Source organism: Astyanax mexicanus, chromosome 2 (genome assembly GCF_023375975.1).
Source record: "Astyanax mexicanus isolate ESR-SI-001 chromosome 2, AstMex3_surface, whole genome shotgun sequence".
NCBI classification, from domain to species: domain Eukaryota; kingdom Metazoa; phylum Chordata; class Actinopteri; order Characiformes; family Acestrorhamphidae; genus Astyanax; species Astyanax mexicanus.
The window spans coordinates 42,163,896-42,184,158 of NC_064409.1; positions in this window are offsets into that span (position 1 = coordinate 42,163,896).

The following is a 20,263-nucleotide window of genomic DNA, read 5'->3' on the forward strand; positions in this document are numbered from 1 at the left end:
TTTTTTTTGGTCCCAAAATTTTTCGAAGTTTTTTTTGGCTCAAAATTTTTTTGGTCCCAAAATTTTTCGAACTTTTTTTTGGCTCAAAATTTTTTCGAACTTTTTTTTGGGTCAAAATTTTTTTGGTCCCAAAATTTTTCAAACTTTTTTTTGGGTCAAAATTGTTTTGGTCCCAAAATTTTTCGAACTTTTTTTTTTGGTCAAAATTTTTTTGGTCCCAAAATTTTTCAAACTTTTTTTTGGGTCAAAATTTTTCGAACTTTTTTTTGGGTCAAAATTTTTTTGGTCCCAAAATTTTTCAAACTTTTTTTTGGGTCAAAATTTTTTTGGGTCAATATTTTTTTGAACTTTTTTTTGGGTCAAAATTTTTTTGGTCCCAAAATTTTTCGAACTTTTTTTTGGTCAAAATTTTTAAAACTTTTTTTTGGGTCAAAATTTTTTTGGTCCCAAAATTTTTCGAACTTTTTTTTGGGTCTAAATTTTTTTGGTCACAAAATTTTTCGAACTTTTTTTTGGGTCAAAATTTTTTTGGTCACAAAATTTTTCAAACTTTTTTTTGGGTCAAAATTTTTTTGGTCCCAAAATTTGTCAAACTTTTTTTTTTGGGTCAACATTTTTTTGGTCCCAAAATTTTTCAAACTTTTTTTTGGGTCAAAATTTTTTGGGTCCCAAAATTTTTCGAACTTTTTTTTGGGTCAAAATTTTTTTGGTCCTAAAATTTTTCGAACTTTTTTTTGGCTCAAAATTTTTTTGGTCCCAAAATTTTTCGAACTTTTTTTTGGCTCAAAATTTTTTCGAAGTTTTTTTTGGGTTCAATATTTTTCGAACTTTTTTGGGTCAAAATTTTTTTGGTCCCAAAATGTTTCGAATTTCTTTTTGGGTCAAAATTTTTCAAACTTTTTTTTGGGTCAAAATTTTTTTGGTCCCAAAATTTTTCAAACTTTTTTTTGGGTCAAATTTTTTTTGGTCCCAAAATTTTTTGAAGTTTTTTTTAGCTCAAAATTTTTTTGGTCCCAAAATTTTTCGAACTTTTTTTTGGCTCAAAATTTTTTTGGTCCCAAAATTTTTCGAAATTTTTTTTTGGCTCAAAATTTTTTCGAAGTTTTTTTTGGGTTCAATATTTTTTCGAACTTTTTTTTGGGTCAAAATGTTTTTGGTCCCAAAATTTTTCGAACTTTTTTTTGGGTCAAAATTTTTTTGGTCCCAAAATTTTTCAAACTTTTTTTTTGGTCAAAATTTTTTTGGTCCCAAAATTTTTTCGAAGTTTTTTTTGGTTCAAAATTTTTTTGGTCACAAAATTTTTCAAACTTTTTTTTAGCTCAAAATTTTTTTGGGTCAAAATTTTTTCCAACTTTTTTTTGGGGCAAAATTTTTTTGGGATAAATTTTTTTTTCGAACTTTTTTTAGGGTCAAATTTTTTTTGGTCCCAAAATTTTTCGAAGTTTTTTTTGGCTCAAAATTTTTTTGGTCCCAAAATTTTTCGAACTTTTTTTTGGCTCAAAATTTTTCAAACTTTTTTTTGGGTCAAAATTGTTTTGGTCCCAAAATTTTTCGAACTTTTTTTTTTGGTCAAAATTTTTTTGGTCCCAAAATTTTTCAAACTTTTTTTTGGGTCAAAATTTTTCGAACTTTTTTTTGGGTCAAAATTTTTTTGGTCCCAAAATTTTTCAAACTTTTTTTTGGGTCAAAATTTTTTTGGGTCAATATTTTTTTGAACTTTTTTTTGGGTCAAAATTTTTTTGGTCCCAAAATTTTTCGAACTTTTTTTTTGGTCAAAATTTTTAAAACTTTTTTTTGGGTCAAAATTTTTTTGGTCCCAAAATTTTTCGAACTTTTTTTTGGGTCTAAATTTTTTTGGTCACAAAATTTTTCGAACTTTTTTTTGGGTCAAAATTTTTTTGGTCACAAAATTTTTCAAACTTTTTTTTGGGTCAAAATTTTTTTGGTCCCAAAATTTGTCAAACTTTTTTTTTTGGGTCAACATTTTTTTGGTCCCAAAATTTTTCAAACTTTTTTTTGGGTCAAAATTTTTTGGGTCCCAAAATTTTTCGAACTTTTTTTTGGCTCAAAATTTTTTTGGTCCTAAAATTTTTCGAACTTTTTTTTGGCTCAAAATTTTTTTGGTCCCAAAATTTTTCGAACTTTTTTTTGGCTCAAAATTTTTTCGAAGTTTTTTTTGGGTTCAATATTTTTCGAACTTTTTTGGGTCAAAATTTTTTTGGTCCCAAAATTTTTCGAATTTCTTTTTGGGTCAAAATTTTTCAAACTTTTTTTTGGGTCAAAATTTTTTTGGTCCCAAAATTTTTCGAACTTCTTTTTGGGTCAAAATTTTTCAAACTTTTTTTGGCTCAAAATTTTTTTGGGTCAAAATTTTTTCGAACTTTTTTTTGGGTCAAAATTTTTTTGGTCCCAAAATTTCTTTGACTTTTTTTTTGGGTCAAAAGTTTTTTGGTCCAAAAAATTTTCGAACTTTTTTTTTGGTCAAAATTTTTTTGGTTCCCAAAATTTTTCAAAGTTTTTTTTGGGTCACAATTTTTTCAAAGTTTTTTTTGGGTCAAAATTTTTTTGGTCCCAAAATTTTTCAAACTTTTTTGGCTCAAAATTTTTTTGGTCCCAAAATTTTTCGAACTTTTTTTTGGCTCAAAATTTTTTCGAAGTTTTTTTTGGGTTCAATATTTTTCGAACTTTTTTGGGTCAAAATTTTTTTGGTCCCAAAATTTTTCGAATTTCTTTTTGGGTCAAAATTTTTCAAACTTTTTTTTGGGTCAAAATTTTTTTGGTCCCAAAATTTTTCGAACTTCTTTTTGGGTCAAAATTTTTCAAACTTTTTTTGGCTCAAAATTTTTTTGGGTCAAAATTTTTTCGAACTTTTTTTTGGGTCAAAAATTTTTTTGTCCCAAAATTTCTTTGACTTTTTTTTTGGGTCAAAAGTTTTTTGGTCCAAAAAATTTTCGAACTTTTTTTTTGGTCAAAATTTTTTTGGTTCCCAAAATTTTTCAAAGTTTTTTTTGGGTCACAATTTTTTCAAAGTTTTTTTTGGGTCAAAATTTTTTTGGTCCCAAAATTTTTCAAACTTTTTTGGCTCAAAATTTTTTTGGGTCAAAATTTTTTCGAAGTTTTTTTTGGGTCAAAATTTTTTTGGTCCCAAAATTTTTCAAAATTTTTTAGCTCAAATAGTTTTTGGGTCAATATTTTTTCGAATTTTTTTTTGGGTCAAAATTTTTTTGGTCCCAAAATTTTTCAAAATTTTTTAACTCAAATATTTTTTGGGTCAATATTTTTTCGAACTTTTTTTTGGGTCAAAATTTTTTTGGTCCCAAAATTTTTCAAACTTTTTTTTGGGTCAAAATTGTTTTGGTCCCAAAATTTTTCGAACTTTTTTTTTTGGTCAAAATTTTTTTGGTCCCAAAATTTTTCGAACTTTTTTTTGGGTCAAAATTTTTCGAACTTTTTTTTGGGTCAAAATTTTTTTGGTCCCAAAATTTTTCAAACTTTTTTTTGGGTCAAAATTTTTTTGGGTCAATATTTTTTCGAACTTTTTTTTGGGTCAAAATTTTTTTGGTCCCAAAATTTTTCGAACTTTTTTTTTGGTCAAAATTTTTAAAACTTTTTTTTGGGTCAAAATTTTTTTGGTCCCAAAATTTTTCGAACTTTTTTTTGGGTCTAAATTTTTTTGGTCACAAAATTTTTCGAACTTTTTTTTGGGTCAAAATTTTTTTGGTCACAAAATTTTTCAAACTTTTTTTTGGGTCAAAATTTTTTTGGTCCCAAAATTTGTCAAACTTTTTTTTTTGGGTCAAAATTTTTTTGGTCCCAAAATTTTTCAAACTTTTTTTTGGGTCAAAATTTTTTTGGTCCCAAAATTTTTCAAAATTTTTTAGCTCAAATAGTTTTTGGGTCAATATTTTTTCGAATTTTTTTTTGGGTCAAAATTTTTTTGGTCCCAAAATTTTTCAAAATTTTTTAACTCAAATATTTTTTGGGTCAATATTTTTTCGAACTTTTTTTTGGGTCAAAATTTTTTTGGTCCCAAAATTTTTCAAACTTTTTTTTGGGTCAAAATTGTTTTGGTCCCAAAATTTTTCGAACTTTTTTTTTTGGTCAAAATTTTTTTGGTCCCAAAATTTTTCGAACTTTTTTTTGGGTCAAAATTTTTCGAACTTTTTTTTGGGTCAAAATTTTTTTGGTCCCAAAATTTTTCAAACTTTTTTTTGGGTCAAAATTTTTTTGGGTCAATATTTTTTCGAACTTTTTTTTGGGTCAAAATTTTTTTGGTCCCAAAATTTTTCGAACTTTTTTTTTGGTCAAAATTTTTAAAACTTTTTTTTGGGTCAAAATTTTTTTGGTCCCAAAATTTTTCGAACTTTTTTTTGGGTCTAAATTTTTTTGGTCACAAAATTTTTCGAACTTTTTTTTGGGTCAAAATTTTTTTGGTCACAAAATTTTTCAAACTTTTTTTTGGGTCAAAATTTTTTTGGTCCCAAAATTTGTCAAACTTTTTTTTTGGGTCAAAATTTTTTTGGTCCCAAAATTTTTCAAACTTTTTTTTGGGTCAAAATTTTTTTGGTCCCAAAATTTTTCAAAATTTTTTAGCTCAAATAGTTTTTGGGTCAATATTTTTTCGAATTTTTTTTTGGGTCAAAATTTTTTTGGTCCCAAAATTTTTCAAAATTTTTTAACTCAAATATTTTTTGGGTCAATATTTTTTCGAACTTTTTTTTGGGTCAAAATTTTTTTGGTCCCAAAATTTTTCAAACTTTTTTTTGGGTCAAAATTGTTTTGGTCCCAAAATTTTTCGAACTTTTTTTTTTGGTCAAAATTTTTTTGGTCCCAAAATTTTTCGAACTTTTTTTTGGGTCAAAATTTTTCGAACTTTTTTTTGGGTCAAAATTTTTTTGGTCCCAAAATTTTTCAAACTTTTTTTTGGGTCAAAATTTTTTTGGGTCAATATTTTTTCGAACTTTTTTTTGGGTCAAAATTTTTTTGGTCCCAAAATTTTTCGAACTTTTTTTTTGGTCAAAATTTTTAAAACTTTTTTTTGGGTCAAAATTTTTTTGGTCCCAAAATTTTTCGAACTTTTTTTTGGGTCTAAATTTTTTTGGTCACAAAATTTTTCGAACTTTTTTTTGGGTCAAAATTTTTTTGGTCACAAAATTTTTCAAACTTTTTTTTGGGTCAAAATTTTTTTGGTCCCAAAATTTGTCAAACTTTTTTTTTTGGGTCAAAATTTTTTTGGTCCCAAAATTTTTCAAACTTTTTTTTGGGTCAAAATTTTTTGGGTCCCAAAATTTTTCGAACTTTTTTTTTGGCTCAAAATTTTTTTGGTCCTAAAATTTTTCGAACTTTTTTTTGGCTCAAAATTTTTTTGGTCCCAAAATTTTTCGAACTTTTTTTTGGCTCAAAATTTTTTCGAAGTTTTTTTTGGGTTCAATATTTTTCGAACTTTTTTGGGTCAAAATTTTTTTGGTCCCAAAATTTTTCGAATTTCTTTTTGGGTCAAAATTTTTCAAACTTTTTTTTGGGTCAAAATTTTTTTGGTCCCAAAATTTTTCGAACTTCTTTTTGGGTCAAAATTTTTCAAACTTTTTTTGGCTCAAAATTTTTTTGGGTCAAAATTTTTTCGAACTTTTTTTTGGGTCAAAATTTTTTTTGTCCCAAAATTTCTTTGACTTTTTTTTTGGGTCAAAAGTTTTTTGGTCCAAAAAATTTTCGAACTTTTTTTTTGGTCAAAATTTTTTTGGTTCCCAAAATTTTTCAAAGTTTTTTGGGTCATAATTTTTTCAAAGTTTTTTTTGGGTCAAAATTTTTTTGGTCCCAAATTTTTTCAAACTTTTTTGGCTCAAAATTTTTTTGGGTCAAAATTTTTTCGAAGTTTTTTTTGGGTCAAAATTTTTTTGGTCCCAAAATTTTTCAAAATTTTTTAGCTCAAATAGTTTTTGGGTCAATATTTTTTCGAAATTTTTTTTTGGGTCAAAATTTTTTTGGTCCCAAAATTTTTCAAAATTTTTTAGCTCAAATATTTTTTGGGTCAATATTTTTTCGAACTTTTTTTTGGGTCAAAATTTTTTTGGTCCCAAAATTTTTCAAACTTTTTTTTGGGTCAAAATTTTTTTGGTCCCAAAATTTTTCGAACTTTGTTTTTTGGTCAAAATTTTTTTGGTCCCAAAATTTTTCAAACTTTTTTTGGGGTCAAAATTTTTCGAACTTTTTTTTGGGACAAAATATTTTTGGTCCCAAAATTTTTCAAACTTTTTTTTGGCTCAAAATTTTTTTGGGTCAATATTTTTTCGAACTTTTTTTTGGGTCAAAATTTTTTGGTCCCAAAATTTTTTGAACTTTTTTTTTGGTCAAAATTTTTAAAACTTTTTTTTGGGTCAAAATTTTTTTGGTCTCAAAATTTTTTGAACTTTTTTTTGGGTCAAAATTTTTTTGGTCCCAAAATTTTTCGAACTTTTTTTTGGGTCAAAATTTTTTTGGTCACAAAATTTTTCAAACTTTTTTTTGGGTCAAAATTTTTTTGGTCACAAAATTTTTCAAAATTTTTTTTTTCGGTCAAAATTTTTTTGGTCCCAAAATTTTTCAAACTTTTTTTTGGGTCAAAATTTTTTGGGTCCCAAAATTTTTCGAACTTTTTTTTTGGTCAAAATTTTTAAAACTTTTTTTTGGGTCAAAATTTTTTTGGTCCCAAAATTTTTCGAACTTCTTTTTGGGTCAAAATTTTTCAAACTTTTTTTGGCTCAAAATTTTTTTGGGTCAAAATTTTTTCGAACTTTTTTTTGGGTCAAAATTTTTTTGGTCCCAAAATTTCTTTGACTTTTTTTTTGGGTCAAAAGTTTTTTGGTCCAAAAAATTTTCGAACTTTTTTTTTGGTCAAAATTTTTTTGGTTCCCAAAATTTTTCAAACTTTTTTTTGGGTCACAATTTTTTCAAAGTTTTTTTTGGGTCAAAATTTTTTTGGTCCCAAAATTTTTCAAACTTTTTTGGGTCAAAATTTTTTCGAAGTTTTTTTTGGGTCAAAATTTTTTTGGTCCCAAAATTTTTCAAAATTTTTTAGCTCAAATAGTTTTTGGGTCAATATTTTTTCGAATTTTTTTTTGGGTCAATTTTTTTGGTCCCAAAATTTTTCAAATTTTTTTAGCTCAAATATTTTTTGGGTCAATATTTTTTCGAACTTTTTTTTGGGTCAAAATTTTTTTGGTCCCAAAATTTTTTAAACTTTTTTTTGGGTCAAAATTTTTTTGGTCCCAAAATTTTTCGAACTTTGTTTTTTGGTCAAAATTTTTTTGGTCCCAAAATTTTTCAAACTTTTTTTTGGGTCAAAATTTTTCGAACTTTTTTTTGGGTCAAAATATTTTTGGTCCCAAAATTTTTCAAACTTTTTTTTGGCTCAAAATTTTTTTGGGTCAATATTTTTTCGAACTTTTTTTTGGGTCAAAATTTTTTGGTCCCAAAATTTTTTGAACTTTTTTTTTTTGGTCAAAATTTTTAAAACTTTTTTTTGGGTCAAAATTTTTTTGGTCTCAAAATTTTTTGAACTTTTTTTTGGGTCAAAATTTTTTTGGTCCCAAAATTTTTCGAACTTTTTTTTGGGTCAAAATTTTTTTGGTCACAAAATTTTTCAAACTTTTTTTTGGGTCAAAATTTTTTTGGTCACAAAATTTTTCAAATTTTTTTTTTTCGGTCAAAATTTTTTTGGTCCCAAAATTTTTCAAACTTTTTTTTGGGTCAAAATTTTTTGGGTCCCAAAATTTTTCGAACTTTTTTTTTGGCTCAAACTTTTTTTGGTCCTAAAATTTTTCGAACTTTTTTTTGGCTCAAAATTTTTTTGGTCCCAAAATTTTTCGAACTTTTTTTTGGCTCAAAATTTTTTCGAAGTTTTTTTTGGGTTCAATATTTTTCGAACTTTTTTTGGGTCAAAATTTTTTTGGTCCCAAAATTTTTCGAACTTCTTTTTGGGTCAAAATTTTTCGAACTTTTTTTGGCTCAAAATTTTTTTGGGTCAAAATTTTTTCGAACTTTTTTTTGGGTCAAAATTTTTTTGGTCCCATAATTTCTTTGACTTTTTTTTGGGTCAAAAGTTTTTTGGTCCAAAAAAATTTCGAACTTTTTTTTTGGTCAAAATTTTTTTGGTTCCCAAAATTTTTCAAACTTTTTTTTGGGTGACAATTTTTTCAAAGTTTTTTTGGGGTCACAATTTTTTTGGTCCCAAAATTTTTCAAACTTTTTTGGCTCAAAATTTTTTTGGGTCAAAATTTTTTCACAGTTTTTTTTGGGTCAAAATTTTTTTGGTCCCAAAATTTTTCAAAATTTTTTAGCTCAAATATTTTTTGGGTCAATATTTTTTCGAACTTTTTTTTGGCTCAAAATTTTTTTGGTCCCAAAATTTTTCGAATTTCTTTTTGGGTCAAAATTTTTCAAACTTTTTTTTGGGTCAAAATTTTTTTGGTCCCAAAATTTTTCGAACTTCTTTTTGGGTCAAAATTTTTCAAACTTTTTTTGGCTCAAAATTTTTTTGGGTCAAAATTTTTTCGAACTTTTTTTTGGGTCAAAATTTTTTCTGTCCCAAAATTTCTTTGACTTTTTTTTTGGGTCAAAAGTTTTTTGGTCCAAAAAATTTTCGAACTTTTTTTTTGGTCAAAATTTTTTTGGATCCCAAAATTTTTCAAACTTTTTTTTGGGTCACAATTTTTTCAAAGTTTTTTTTGGGTCAAAATTTTTTTGGTCCCAAAATTTTTCAAACTTTTTTAGCTCAAATAGTTTTTGGGTCAATATTTTTTCGAATTTTTTTTTGGGTCAAAATTTTTTTGGTCCCAAAATTTTTCAAAATTTTTTAGCTCAAATATTTTTTGGGTCAATATTTTTTCGAACTTTTTTTTGGGTCAAAATTTTTTTGGTCCCAAAATTTTTCAAACTTTTTTTTGGGTCAAAATTTTTTTGGTCCCAAAATTTTTCGAACTTTGTTTTTTGGTCAAAATTTTTTTGGTCCCAAAATTTTTCAAACTTTTTTTTGGGTCAAAATTTTTCGAACTTTTTTTTGGGACAAAATATTTTTGGTCCCAAAATTTTTCAAACTTTTTTTTGGCTCAAAATTTTTTTGGGTCAATATTTTTTCGAACTTTTTTTTGGGTCAAAATTTTTTGGTCCCAAAATTTTTTGAACTTTTTTTTTGGTCAAAATTTTTAAAACTTTTTTTTGGGTCAAAATTTTTTTGGTCTCAAAATTTTTTGAACTTTTTTTTGGGTCAAAATTTTTTTGGTCCCAAAATTTTTCGAACTTTTTTTTGGGTCGAAATTTTTTTGGTCACAAAATTTTTCAAACTTTTTTTTGGGTCAAAATTTTTTTGGTCACAAAATTTTTCAAATTTTTTTTTTTCGGTCAAAATTTTTTTGGTCCCAAAATTTTTCAAACTTTTTTTTGGGTCAAAATTTTTTGGGTCCCAAAATTTTTCGAACTTTTTTTTTGGCTCAAAATTTTTTTGGTCCTAAAATTTTTCGAACTTTTTTTTGGCTCAAAATTTTTTTGGTCCCAAAATTTTTCGAACTTTTTTTTGGCTCAAAATTTTTTCGAAGTTTTTTTTGGGTTCAATATTTTTCGAACTTTTTTTGGGTCAAAATTTTTTTGGTCCCAAAATTTTTCGAACTTCTTTTTGGGTCAAAATTTTTCGAACTTTTTTTGGCTCAAAATTTTTTTGGGTCAAAATTTTTTCGAACTTTTTTTTGGGTCAAAATTTTTTTGGTCCCATAATTTCTTTGACTTTTTTTTGGGTCAAAAGTTTTTTGGTCCAAAAAAATTTCGAACTTTTTTTTTGGTCAAAATTTTTTTGGTTCCCAAAATTTTTCAAACTTTTTTTTGGGTCACAATTTTTTCAAAGTTTTTTTTGGGTCACAATTTTTTTGGTCCTAAAATTTTTCAAACTTTTTTGGCTCAAAATTTTTTTGGGTCAAAATTTTTTCAAAGTTTTTTTTGGGTCAAAATTTTTTTGGTCCCAAAATTTTTCAAAATTTTTTAGCTCAAATATTTTTTGGGTCAATATTTTTTCGAACTTTTTTTTGGGTCAAAATTTTTTTGGTCCCAAAATTTTTCAAACTTTTTTTTGGGTCAAAATTTTTTTGGTCACAAAATTTTTCAAATTTTTTTTTTTCGGTCAAAATTTTTTTGGTCCCAAAATTTTTCAAACTTTTTTTTGGGTCAAAATTTTTTGGGTCCCAAAATTTTTCGAACTTTTTTTTTGGCTCAAAATTTTTTTGGTCCTAAAATTTTTCGAACTTTTTTTTGGCTCAAAATTTTTTTGGTCCCAAAATTTTTCGAACTTTTTTTTGGCTCAAAATTTTTTCGAAGTTTTTTTTGGGTTCAATATTTTTCGAACTTTTTTTGGGTCAAAATTTTTTTGGTCCCAAAATTTTTCGAACTTCTTTTTGGGTCAAAATTTTTCGAACTTTTTTTGGCTCAAAATTTTTTTGGGTCAAAATTTTTTCGAACTTTTTTTTGGGTCAAAATTTTTTTGGTCCCATAATTTCTTTGACTTTTTTTTGGGTCAAAAGTTTTTTGGTCCAAAAAAATTTCGAACTTTTTTTTTTGGTCAAAATTTTTTTGGTTCCCAAAATTTTTCAAACTTTTTTTTGGGTCACAATTTTTTCAAAGTTTTTTTTGGGTCACAATTTTTTTGGTCCCAAAATTTTTCAAACTTTTTTGGCTCAAAATTTTTTTGGGTCAAAATTTTTTCACAGTTTTTTTTGGGTCAAAATTTTTTTGGTCCCAAAATTTTTCAAAATTTTTTAGCTCAAATATTTTTTGGGTCAATATTTTTTCGAACTTTTTTTTGGGTCAAAATTTTTTTGGTCCCAAAATTTTTCGAACTTTTTTTTGGGTCAAAATTTTTTCAAAGTTTTTTTTGGGTCAAAATTTTTTGGGTCCCAAAATTTTTCAAACTTTTTTCGCTCAAAATTTTTTTGGGTTAAAATTTTTTTGGGTCAAAATTTTTTCGAAGTTTTTTTTTGGGTCAAAATTTTTTTGGTCCCAAAATTTTTCAAACTTTTTTTTGGGTCAAATTTTTTTTGGTCCCAAAATTTTTAGAAGTTTTTTTTGGGTCAAAATGTTTTTGGTCCCAAAATTTTTCGAACTTCTTTTTGGGTCAAAATTTTTTTGGTTCCAAAATTTTTCAAACTTTTTTTTGGGTCAAAATTTTTTTGGTCCCAAAATTTTTTCGAAGTTTTTTTTGGTTCAAAATTTTTTTGGTCCCAAAATTTTTCAAACTTTTTTTTAGCTCAAAATTTTTTCCAACTTTTTTTTGGGGCAAAATTTTTTTGGGATCAATTTTTTTTTTCGAACTTTTTTTAGGGTCAAATTTTTTTTGTCCCAAAATTTTTCGAAGTTTTTTTTGGCTCAAAATTTTTTGGGTCCCAAAATTTTTCGAACTTTTTTTTTGGCTCAAAATTTTTTTGGTCCTAAAATTTTTGGAATTTTTTTTGCTCAAAATTTTTTTGGTCCCAAAATTTTTAGAACTTTTTTTTGGCTCAAAATTTTTTCGAAGTTTTTTTTGGGTCAAAATTTTTTCAAAGTTTTTTTTGGGTCAAAATTTTTTGGGTCCCAAAATTTTTCAAACTTTTTTCGCTCAAAATTTTTTTGGGTCAAAATTTTTTTGGGTCAAAATTTTTTCGAAGTTTTTTTGGGTCAAATTTTTTTTGGTCCCAAAATTTTTTGAAGTTTTTTTTGGGTCAAAATGTTTTTGGTCCCAAAATTTTTCGAACTTTTTTTTGGGTCAAATTTTTTTTGGTCCCAAAATTTTTTGAAGTTTTTTTTGGGTCAAAATGTTTTTGGTCCCAAAATTTTTCAAACTTTTTTTTGGGTCAAAATTTTTTTGGTCCCAAAATTTTTTCGAAGTTTTTTTTGGTTCAAAATTTTTTTGGTCCCAAAATTTTTCAAACTTTTTTTTAGCTCAAAATTTTTTTGGGTCAAAATTTTTTCCAACTTTTTTTTGGGGCAAAATTTTTTTGGGATCAATTTTTTTTTCGAACTTTTTTTAGGGTCAAATTTTTTTTGGTCCCAAAATTTTTCGAAGTTTTTTTTGGCTCAAAATTTTTTTGGTCCCAAAATTTTTCGAACTTTTTTTTGGGTCAAATTTTTTTTGGTCCCAAAATTTTTCGAACTTTTTTTTGGGTCAAATTTTTTTTGGTCCCAAAATTTTTCAAACTTTTTTTTGGGTCAAAATTTTTTTGGTCCAAAAATTTTTCGGACTTTTTTTTTTTGTCAAAATTTTTTTGGTCCCAAAATTTTTTAAACTTTTTTTTGGGTCAAAATTTTTCGAACTTTTTTTTGGGTCAAAATTTTTTTGGTCCCAAAATTTTTCAAACTTTTTTTTGGCTCAAAATTTTTTTGGTCCCAAAATTTTTTCGAAGTTTTTTTTGGTTCAAAATTTTTTTGGTCCCAAAATTTTTCAAACTTTTTTTTAGCTCAAAATTTTTTTGGGTCAAAATTTTTTCCAACTTTTTTTTGGGGCAAAATTTTTTTGGGATCAATTTTTTTTTCGAATTTTTTTTAGGGTCAAATTTTTTTTGGTCCCAAAATTTTTCGAAGTTTTTTTTGGCTCAAAATTTTTTTGGTCCCAAAATTTTTCGAACTTTTTTTTGGGTCAAAATTTTTTTGGTCCCAAAATTTTGCAAACTTTTTTTTGGGTCAAAATTTTTTTGGTCCAAAAATTTTTCGAACTTTTTTTTTTGGTCAAAATTTTTTTGGTCCCAAAATTTTTTAAACTTTTTTTTGGGTCAAAATTTTTCGAACTTTTTTTTGGGTCAAAATTTTTTTGGTCCCAAAATTTTTCAAACTTTTTTTTGGCTCAAAATTTTTTTAGGTCAATATTTTTTTTTTGGTCAACTTTTTTTTTGGTCAAAATTTTTTTGGTCCCAAAATTTAAAAAAAAATTTTTTGTTCCTAAATTTTTTCGAAGTTTTTTTTGGCTCAAAATTTTTTTGGTTCCAAAATTTTTCAAACTTTTTTTTGGCTCAAAATTTTTTTGGTCCCAAAATTTTTCAAACTTTTTTTTGGGTCAAAATTTTTTTGGTCACAAAATTTGTCAAACTTTTTTTTTGGGTCAAATTTTTTTTGGTCACAAAATTTTTCTAACTTTTTTTTGGGTCAAAATTTTTTTGGTCCCAAAATTTTTCAAACTTTTTTTTGGGTCAAAATTTTTTTGGTCCCACAGTTTTTCAAACTTTTTTTTGGGTCAAAATTTTTTCGAAGTTTTTTTTGGGTCAAAATTTTTTAGGTCCCAAAATTTTTCAAACTTTTTTTTGGCTCAAAATTTTTCGAACTTTTTTTTGGGTCAAAATATTTTTGGTCCCAAAATTTTTCGAAGTTTTTTTTGGCTCAAAATTTATTTGGTCCTAAAATTTTTCGAACTTTTTTTTGGCTCAAAATGTTTTTGGTCCCAAAATTTTTCGAACTTCTTTTTGGGTCAAAATTTTTTCGAAGTTTTTTTTGGGTCAAAATTTTTTTGGTCCCAAAATTTTTCGAACTTCTTTTTGGGTCAAAAATTTTCAAACTTTTTTTTGGGTCAAAATTTTTTTGGTCCCAAAATTTTTCAAACTTTTTTTTGGGTCAAAATTTTTTTGGTCCCAAAATTTTTCAAACTTTTTTTTCGGTCAAAATTTTTTTGGTCCCAAAATTTTTAAAACTTTTTTTTGGGTCAAAATTTTTTTGGTCCCAAAATTTTTTGAACATTTTTTTGGCTCAAAATTTTTTTGGTCCAAAATTTTTTCGAACTTTTTTTGGCTCAAAATTATTTCGAAGTTTTTTTTGGGTTCAATATTTTTCGAACTTTTTTTGGGTCAAAATTTTTTTGGTCCCAAAATTTTTTGAACATTTTTTTGGCTCAAAATTTTTTTGGTCCCAAATTTTTTCGAACTTTTTTTGGCTCAAAATTATTTCGAAGTTTTTTTTGGGTTCAATATTTTTCGAACTTTTTTTGGGTCAAAATTTTTTTGGTCCCAAAATTTTTCGAACTTCTTTTTGAGTCAAAATTTTTTCGAAGTTTTTTTTGGCTCAAATTTTCTTTGGGTCAATATTTTTTCGAACTTTTTTTTGGGTCAAAATTTTTTGGGTTCCAAAATTTTTCGAACTTTTTTTTTGGCTCAAAATTTTTTTGGTCCCAAAATTTTTCGAACTTTTTTTTGGCTCAAAATTTTTTTGGTCCCAAAATTTTTCGAACTTTTTTTTGGCTCAAAATTTTTTCGAACTTCTTTTTGGGTCAAAATTTTTCAAACTTTTTCTGGGTCAAAATTTTTTTGGTCCCAAAATTTTTCGAACTTTTTTTTTTGGTCAAAATTTTTTTGATCCCAAAATTTTTAAAACTTTTTTTGGGTCAAAATGTTTTTGGTCCCAAAATTTTTTTTAACTTTTTTTTGGGTCAAAATTTTTTCGAAGTTTTTTTTGGGTCAAAATTTTTTTGGTCCCAAAATTTTTCGAACTTCTTTTTGGGTCAAAAATTTTCAAACTTTTTTTTGGGTCAAAATTTTTTTGGTCCCAAAATTTTTCAAACTTTTTTTTGGGTCAAAATTTTTTTGGTCCCAAAATTTTTCAAACTTTTTTTTCGGTCAAAATTTTTTTGGTCCCAAAATTTTTAAAACTTTTTTTTGGGTCAAAATTTTTTTGGTCCCAAAATTTTTTGAACATTTTTTTGGCTCAAAATTTTTTTGGTCCAAAATTTTTTCGAACTTTTTTTGGCTCAAAATTATTTCGAAGTTTTTTTTGGGTTCAATATTTTTCGAACTTTTTTTGGGTCAAAATTTTTTTGGTCCCAAAATTTTTTGAACATTTTTTTGGCTCAAAATTTTTTTGGTCCCAAATTTTTTCGAACTTTTTTTGGCTCAAAATTATTTCGAAGTTTTTTTTGGGTTCAATATTTTTCGAACTTTTTTTGGGTCAAAATTTTTTTGGTCCCAAAATTTTTCGAACTTCTTTTTGAGTCAAAATTTTTTCGAAGTTTTTTTTGGCTCAAATTTTCTTTGGGTCAATATTTTTTCGAACTTTTTTTTGGGTCAAAATTTTTTGGGTTCCAAAATTTTTCGAACTTTTTTTTTGGCTCAAAATTTTTTTGGTCCCAAAATTTTTCGAACTTTTTTTTGGCTCAAAATTTTTTTGGTCCCAAAATTTTTCGAACTTTTTTTTGGCTCAAAATTTTTTCGAACTTCTTTTTGGGTCAAAATTTTTCAAACTTTTTCTGGGTCAAAATTTTTTTGGTCCCAAAATTTTTCGAACTTTTTTTTTTGGTCAAAATTTTTTTGATCCCAAAATTTTTAAAACTTTTTTTGGGTCAAAATGTTTTTGGTCCCAAAATTTTTTTTAACTTTTTTTTGGGTCAAAATTTTTTTGGTCCCAAAATTTTTCGAACTTTTTTTTTGGTCAAAATTTTTTCGAAGTTTTTTTTGGGTCAAAATTTTTTTGGTCGCAAAATTTTTCGAACTTTTTTTTGGGTCAAAATTTTTTTGGTCCCAAAATTTTTCGAACTTTTTTTTGGGTCAAAATTTTTTGAACATTTTTTTGGCTCAAAATTTTTTTGGTCCCAAATTTTTTCGAACTTTTTTTGGCTCAAATATATTTCGAAGTTTTTTTTGGGTTCAATATTTTTCGAACTTTTTTTGGGTCAAAATTTTTTTGGTCCCAAAATTTTTCGAACTTCTTTTTGAGTCAAAATTTTTTCGAAGTTTTTTTTGGGTCAAAATTTTTTTGGTCCCAAAATTTTTCGAACTTTTTTTTGGGTCAAAATTTTTTAGAAGTTTTTTTTGGCTCAAATTTTCTTTGGGTCAATATTTTTTCGAACTTTTTTTTGGGTCAAAATATTTTTGGTCCCAAAATTTTTCGAACTTTTTTTTGGGTCAAAATTTTTTTGGTCACAAAATTTGTCAAACTTTTTTTTGGGTCAAAATTTTTTTTGTCCCAAAATTTTTCGAACTTTTTTTTGGGTCAAAATTTTTTTGGTCCCAAAGTTTTTCAAACTTTTTTTTGGGTCAAAATTTTTTTGGTCCCAAAATTTTTACAACTTTTTTTTGGGTCAAAATCTTTTTGGTCTCAAAATTTTTTTGGTCTCAAAATTTTTTTGGTCCTAAAATTTTTTTGAACTTTTTTTTGGGTCACAATATTTTTGGTCCCAAAAATTTTCGAAGTTTTTTTTGGGTAAAATTTTTTTGGTCCCAAAATTTTTCGAACTTTTTTTTTTGGTCAAAATTTTTTTGGTCCCAAAATTTTTTAAACTTTTTTTTGGGTCAAAAGTTTTTTGAACTTTTTTTTGGGTCAAAATATTTTTTGTCCCAAAATTTTTCGAACTGTTTTTTGGCTCAAAATTTTTTTGGTCCCAAAATTTTTCAAACTTTTTTTTCGGTCAAAATTTTTTTGGTCCCAAAATTTTTAAAACTTTTTTTTGGGTCAAAATTTTTTTGGTCCCAAAATTTTTTGAACATTTTTTTGGCTCAAAATTTTTTTGGTCCAAAATTTTTTCGAACTTTTTTTGGCTCAAAATTATTTCGAAGTTTTTTTTGGGTTCAATATTTTTCGAACTTTTTTTGGGTCAAAATTTTTTTGGTCCCAAAATTTTTTGAACATTTTTTTGGCTCAAAATTTTTTTGGTCCCAAATTTTTTCGAACTTTTTTTGGCTCAAAATTATTTCGAAGTTTTTTTTGGGTTCAATATTTTTCGAACTTTTTTTGGGTCAAAATTTTTTTGGTCCCAAAATTTTTCGAACTTCTTTTTGAGTCAAAATTTTTTCGAAGTTTTTTTTGGCTCAAATTTTCTTTGGGTCAATATTTTTTCGAACTTTTTTTTGGGTCAAAATTTTTTGGGTTCCAAAATTTTTCGAACTTTTTTTTTGGCTCAAAATTTTTTTGGTCCCAAAATTTTTCGAACTTTTTTTTGGCTCAAAATTTTTTTGGTCCCAAAATTTTTCGAACTTTTTTTTGGCTCAAAATTTTTTCGAACTTCTTTTTGGGTCAAAATTTTTCAAACTTTTTCTGGGTCAAAATTTTTTTGGTCCCAAAATTTTTCGAACTTTTTTTTTTGGTCAAAATTTTTTTGATCCCAAAATTTTTAAAACTTTTTTTGGGTCAAAATGTTTTTGGTCCCAAAATTTTTTTTAACTTTTTTTTGGGTCAAAATTTTTTTGGTCCCAAAATTTTTCGAACTTTTTTTTTGGTCAAAATTTTTTCGAAGTTTTTTTTGGGTCAAAATTTTTTTGGTCGCAAAATTTTTCGAACTTTTTTTTGGGTCAAAATTTTTTTGGTCCCAAAATTTTTCGAACTTTTTTTTGGGTCAAAATTTTTTGAACATTTTTTTGGCTCAAAATTTTTTTGGTCCCAAATTTTTTCGAACTTTTTTTGGCTCAAATATACTTCGAAGTTTTTTTTGGGTTCAATATTTTTCGAACTTTTTTTGGGTCAAAATTTTTTTGGTCCCAAAATTTTTCGAACTTCTTTTTGAGTCAAAATTTTTTCGAAGTTTTTTTTGGGTCAAAATTTTTTTGGTCCCAAAATTTTTCGAACTTTTTTTTGGGTCAAAATTTTTTAGAAGTTTTTTTTGGCTCAAATTTTCTTTGGGTCAATATTTTTTCGAACTTTTTTTTGGGTCAAAATATTTTTGGTCCCAAAATTTTTCGAACTTTTTTTTGGGTCAAAATTTTTTTGGTCACAAAATTTGTCAAACTTTTTTTTGGGTCAAAATTTTTTTTGTCCCAAAATTTTTCGAACTTTTTTTTGGGTCAAAATTTTTTTGGTCCCAAAGTTTTTCAAACTTTTTTTTGGGTCAAAATTTTTTTGGTCCCAAAATTTTTACAACTTTTTTTTGGGTCAAAATCTTTTTGGTCTCAAAATTTTTTTGGTCTCAAAATTTTTTTGGTCCTAAAATTTTTTTGAACTTTTTTTTGGGTCACAATATTTTTGGTCCCAAAAATTTTCGAAGTTTTTTTTGGGTAAAATTTTTTTGGTCCCAAAATTTTTCGAACTTTTTTTTTTGGTCAAAATTTTTTTGGTCCCAAAATTTTTTAAACTTTTTTTTGGGTCAAAAGTTTTTTGAACTTTTTTTTTGGGTCAAAATATTTTTTGTCCCAAAATTTTTCGAACTGTTTTTTGGCTCAAAATTTTTTTGGTCCTAAAATTTTTCGAACTTTTTTTTGGCTCAAAATTTTTTTGGTCCCAAAATTTTTCGAACTTTTTTTTGGGTCAAAATTTTTTTGGTCCTAAAATTTTTCGAACTTTTTTTTGGCTCAAAATTTTTTTGGTCCCAAAATTTTTCGAACTTTATTTTTGGTCAAAATTTTTTTGGTCCCAAAATTTTTAAAACTTTTTTTTGGGTCAAAATTTTTTTGAACTTTTTTTTGGGTCAAAATTTTTTTCATCCCAAAATTTTTCGAACTTTTTTTTGGGTCAAAATTTTTTTGGTCACAAAATTTGTCAAACTTTTTTTTTGGGTCAAAATTTTTTTGGTCCCAAAATTTTTCGAACTTTTTTTTGGGTCAAAATTTTTTTGGTCCCAAAGTTTTTCAAACTTTTTTTTGGGTCAAAATTTTTTTGGTCCCAAAATTTTTAAAACTTTTTTTTTAGATCAAAATTTTTTTGGGTCAATAACTTTTTTTTTGGTCAAAATTTTTTTGGTCCCAAAATTTTTAAAACTTTTTTTTGGGTCAAAATTTTTTTGAACTTTTTTTTGGGTCAAAATATTTTTGGTCCCAAAAATTTTCGAAGTTTTTTTTGGGTCAAATTTTTTTTCGTCCCAAAATTTTTTGAACTTTTTTTTGGGTCAAAATTTTTTTGGTCACAAAATTTGTCAAACTTTTTTTGGGGTCAAAATTTTTTTGGTCCCAAAATTTTTCGAACTTTTTTTTGGGTCAAAATTTTTTTGGTCCCAAAGTTTTTCAAACTTTTTTTTGGGTCAAATTTTTTTCGAAGTTTTTTTTGGGTCAAAATTTTTTTGGTCCCAAAATTTTTCAAACTTTTTTTTGGCTCAAAATTTTTCGAACTTTTTTTTGGGTCAAAATATTTTTGGTCCCAAAATTTTTCGAACTTTTTTTTGGCTCAAAATTTATTTGGTCCTAAAATTTTTCGAACTTTTTTTTGGCTCAAAATTTTTTCGAAGTTTTTTTTGGATTCAATATTTTTCGAACTTTTTTTGGGTCAAAATTATTTTGGTCCCAAAATTTTTCGAACTTCTTTTTGGGTCAAAATTTTTCAAACTTTTTGTTGGGTCAAAATTTTTTTGGTCCCAAAATTTTTCAAACTTTTTTTTGGGTCAAAATTTTTTTGGTCCCAAAATTTTTCGAACTTTTTTTTTGGTCAAAATTTTTTTGGTCCCAAAATTTTTAAAACTTTTTTTTGTGTCAAAATTTTTTTGGTCCCTGTTACGACTGGTCTAGGGATATAGGCCAGAAATGTTATAGTGGGGAAATGAGGAGTGTAAAAAGAAGAATTAACAAAAAGAAACACACAAGACAAGGCTCCAAAAACGTTTCAAATATCAAAAGTGTATTTACAATTATTTACAAACAAATAAGCCATCTCTCCAGGGGTAAGCAAGGCCAAAATAATAAACAAAACCCACTCTAACTCTACCCACAATTCTAACTAATCTAACCAAATGAAAAGCAAAGAAAATACAGAAACTAACCCTAACTCCCTAACTAACCATAAACAGGAGAAAATATATGTACAACACAAATGGCACTTACCCCCTTCCGGCACAAACACAGTGAACACAAAGTTAGGCCTCACACACAGGCCAACAAAGAGCACTAAACTAGCAACACACAGAAAAGCACACAGATATATCTCCCAACCAGCACACACACTAAAACACACAGCTCTAGTTCTCTCTCTCTCAAACAGCCAGTCAAAAAGTCCTCGGGATGGTGGATTTCCCGCCTTTTTTATTCACTTCCAGGAAGGGCTGGAGACAGCATCTAGAACAGCACCACCTAGGGACATGGAGGTACAGAGAAAGAGAAAACAAAGAAAGCACAGAAAAAAACAGGCACAGCCATAACACCCCCCCACCAAAAAAAAAATAGTACATAAACTAATTAAGGGAGCGAGACAAGGCATCAGCTACAATGTTCTCTGAACCTTTTTTGTGTTTGATAACCATAGAAAATGGCTGTACCAGCAATGCCCAACGCATTAAGCGTTGGTTCTTGTTGCACATCTGGGACAAGAAAACCAATGGGTTATGGTCAGTGTACACAATAGTGGGCAATGAATGAGAGTTCAGATACACTTCAAAGTGTTGTAG